General features: G+C 35.7%; 1 pseudogene; it reads left to right on the forward strand.

Annotated features, from left to right (window-relative positions):
- Nucleotides 1-1,527: 1,527 nt before the first annotated feature.
- Nucleotides 1,528-2,765, forward strand: LOC127904787 (uncharacterized mitochondrial protein AtMg00810-like; annotated as a pseudogene).
- The last annotated feature ends 1,709 nt before the right edge of the window (nt 2,766-4,474 follow it).

A 4,474-nucleotide genomic window follows, 5' to 3' on the forward strand; every position in this document is an offset into this window, starting at 1 on the left:
AGCTTTTATTTATGGCATTCCCGTCTAGGTCATGTTTCATCATCTCGTTTGAGATTTTTGGCATCCACAGGAGCTTTAAGAAATTTGAAAACTTGTGATATTTCTGATTGTAGTGGATGTAAACTGGCAAAATTTTCTGCTTTACCTTTTAATCGAAGTATTTCTGTTTCATCTTCACCATTTGATTTGATTCATTCTGATGTATGGGGACCTTCTCCTGTTTCCACAAAAGGAGGGTCTCGATATTATGTCTCTTTTATTGATGATCATACTCGTTATTGTTGGGTTTATTTAATGAAACATCATTCTGAATTCTTTGAGATATATGCAGCTTTTCGAGCTCTTATCAAAACTCAACATTCTGCTGTGATCAAATGCTTTAGGTGTGATTTGGGTGGGGAATACACCTCTAATAAATTTTGTCAAATGCTTGCCTTAGATGGAACCATCCACCAAACTTCATGTACAGATACTCCTGAACAAAATGGTGTAGCTGAAAGAAAACATAGGCACATTGTCAAAACTGCTCGTTCTCTCTTGTTGTCTGCTTTTGTTCCTAGTGAGTTTTGGGGAGAAGCTGTTCTTACTGCTGTAAGTTTGATTAATACAATTCCATCTTCTCATAGTTCGGGTCTATCTCCTTTTGAAAAGTTATATGGGTATGTCCCTGATTATTCCTCATTTAGAGTCTTTGGTTGTACTTGTTTCGTTCTTCGTCCTCATGTAGAACGCAGTAAGCTATCCCCTCGATCCGCTATTTGTGTCTTTCTGGGTTATGGTGAAGGTAAAAAGGGGTATCGTTGTTTTGATCCAATAACTCAGAAACTTTATGTGTCTCGTCATGTTGTCTTCCTTGAGCATATACCTTTCTTTTCTATTCCATCCACTACTCATAGCCTGACAAAATCTGATCTTATTCATATAGATCCTTTTTCTGAGGATTCTGGTAATGATACCTCTCCCTATGTTCGATCAATTTGTACTCATAAATCTGCAGGTACTGGTACTTTACTCTCTGGCACACCTGAAGCTCCATTCTCATCTACAGCCCCTCAAGCTTCATCTGAGATTGTGGATCCACCTCCACGTCAGTCCATCCACATTCGTAAGTCCACAAAACTACCAGATTTCGCTTATTCTTGTTATTCTTCATCATTTACTTCCTTTTTAGCTTCTATTCATTGTCTCTTTGAGCCCTCTTCCTATAAAGAGGCAATTCTTGATCCGCTTTGGCAGCAAGCTATGGATGAGGAACTTTCTGCTTTGCATAAGACAGATACTTGGGATCTGGTTCCTCTACCTCCTGGTAAGAGTGTTGTTGGTTGTCGTTGGGTGTATAAGATCAAGACTAATTCTGATGGGTCTATTGAGCGATACAAAGCTAGGCTGGTTGCAAAAGGATACTCTCAACAGTATGGTATGGACTATGAGGAGACATTTGCCCCGGTTGCAAAAATGACTACTATTCGTACTCTTATTACCGTAGCTTCGATTCGTCAGTGGCATATTTCTCAACTTCATGTTAAAAATGCATTCTTGAATGGAGATCTTCAAGAAGAAGTTTATATGGCACCCCCTCCTGGTATTTCACATGACTCTGGATATGTTTGTAAGCTTAAGAAAGCATTATATGGTCTCAAACAAGCACTTCGTGCTTGGTTTGAGAAATTCTCTATTGTGATCTCGTCTCTTGGCTTTGTTTCTAGCAGTCATGATTCTGCTCTTTTTATTAAGTGCACTGATGCAGGTCGTATCATTCTGTCTTTATATGTTGATGACATGATTATTACTGGTGATGATATTGATGGTATTTCAGTTTTGAAGACAGAGTTGGCTAGACGATTTGAAATGAAGGATTTGGGTTATCTTCGATATTTCCTGGGTATTGAGGTAGCATACTCACCTAGAGGTTACCTTCTTTCTCAGTCGAAATATGTTGCAGATATTCTTGAGCGAGCTAGACTTACTGATAACAAGACTGTAGATACTCCTATTGAGGTTAACGCAAGGTACTCTTCTTCTGATGGTTTACCTTTGATAGATCCTACTTTATACCGCACTATTGTTGGGAGTTTGGTATATCTCACCATCACTCGTCCAGATATTGCATATGCTGTTCATGTTGTTAGTCAGTTTGTTGCTTCTCCTACTACTGTTCACTGGGCAGCTGTTCTTCGTATTTTGCGATATCTTCGGGGTACAATTTTTCAGAGTCTTTTACTTTCATCCACCTCTTCTTTGGAGTTGCGTGCATACTCTGATGCTGATCATGGTAGTGATCCCACAGATCGCAAGTCTGTTACCGGGTTCTGTATCTTTTTAGGTGATTCTCTTATTTCTTGGAAGAGCAAGAAACAATCTATTGTTTCTCAATCATCCACCGAAGCAGAATATCGTGCCATAACATCTACTACCAAAGAGATTGTTTGGTTACGTTGGTTACTTGCTGATATGGGAATTTCCTTTTCTCATCCTACTCCTATGTATTGTGACAACTAGAGTTCTATTCAGATTGCTCATAACTCGGTTTTTCATGAGCGCACTAAGCACATTGAGATCGATTGTCATCTTACTCGTCATCATCTCAAACATGGCACCATTGCTTTGCCTTTTGTTCCTTCTTCCTTGCAGATTGCAGATTTCTTTACCAAGGCGCATTCCATCTCTCGTTTTCGTTTTCTGGTTGGCAAACTCTCGATGCTTGTAGCTGCCGCATCGTGAGTTTGAGGGGAGATGTTAAATAATATTTATGTAGTCTTATTTATTAAGGGTATAATAGTACTTTCAGTTTGACCTATATATACTTTATTTGTATTTAGGTTAAGACTATGCATTCATAATATACAGATTATTCAGAATTTTAGCCTCCTTTTCTCTATTTGATCTCAATTAATTTAACAGAAACTTGCACAACCAGTTCACTCAATACTTCTTTCGATGCCCCTTCGCTTTGGGTCTTGTGATGGGCCCATTTAAAACATGTAATAAATTATTAGTATTCGCAGGCTAATCCACATCAAATTGATTATATATGAAAAATCCAATAGCTAAATTATATCATTTTTGCAAGGTAAGGTATATGGTTAGTGGTATTATTTATAACCATCAAGACTTATTGCCAGCTTATGAGTTGTGAACCAATTGGAGAGCTACTAATAATAAAATCCAAATTAATAATATCAATATCACCATAATATATATCTCATATGGAAATTAAGTCGTTAAAATGTTAGGGCTTATTTGGTCCCACGCAAACACTGAATATTATATACTTATGCGTGTACACTTGTGCTTAGAATGAACTTTGAAATCAAAACGAAATTAGAAAGGGAATGAGGTTTCTTGTCCCAGTGATTCAAGAAAATTAGCTATTTGACCTCCTTGATGGGTACTACGTGGGAAACCTAACCTCTGTATTGGTATAACTTAATTGCTGACTTGTCCCTGCTCAGCGTGAATTGCACAAAACCTTGAAAAAAGCAAGCAAGCAAGCAAGCCTACGTCTTTATTTTAGCATGTTCACCAAAATACCCCTAAAAAAGCTATGCATTTAATATAGTTAATTTTCATAAAATATAGGTCATTGCTATTACTGTAAATTACCTGTAGAGAGAGCAGCTATTTTTTACAAGCAAACGACAAAAGAAAGAAAGAACATGGAAAAGAAAAGAAAAGAAAAGAAAAGAATATGAATATATATATATATATAAAAGAAAAAACATGGAAAAGAAACAAATATATAATACTTACACAAAATCTTGATGTTTTTTTTCGATTATGTATCTGTTTTTTTTTCTTCTGTATTTGTTTTTTGTTTTTATGATTTTTTTTATGATTTTTTTTTTGTGTATCTTATTTTTGACTACCTTCTGGTTAGCCCTTTTAATATATCGACTTATTAAAAAAAATGGAAAAAAAAAAGAATATATAGGCAGTGTTTATGGTCAAGCATATGAAATTTCCTATATGGGGACGCATTGGAAACTTCATGTTCAAACATTGCATGAAGTTTTTTGCTATTTAATCTTTGTAAAAGGGATCGAAACCTTAAGGATTTTTCTAGTTAGAAACGAACTCTTGATCAATTGATTCTTTGTCCTTTCTAACAAGAAAGGTAATTATGTCTTAGAATTAAGGAGAGAGTATGATCCCTCATGTAGTTCTTAATTTGGCTTGTTGTCCCGTATGCTTTAACTTTCTTGATAGTTTATTTATTTATTATTATTTTCTCTGTAATAAGATTTAAATTTTTCTCAATTTTCTTTTATGTGCTAGATATATAGAAAACATTATTCCTCAAGTCACAAGGCATACTTGACTTTTCCTTGTTATAAATTGAACCGGAAGCCCTAGTGTGTGTGCCTTTATATGCATATAGACAAAAACTCGATCGCTTCCATAAATTAATTCGTGAAAGTAAAGGACGCATGTGGAATTTCCAGTTATTATAAAGGCACGTTTGTCTATGTTACCC

Source organism: Populus trichocarpa, chromosome 19 (genome assembly GCF_000002775.5).
Source record: "Populus trichocarpa isolate Nisqually-1 chromosome 19, P.trichocarpa_v4.1, whole genome shotgun sequence".
In the NCBI taxonomy this organism is placed as follows: Eukaryota; Viridiplantae; Streptophyta; class Magnoliopsida; order Malpighiales; family Salicaceae; genus Populus; species Populus trichocarpa.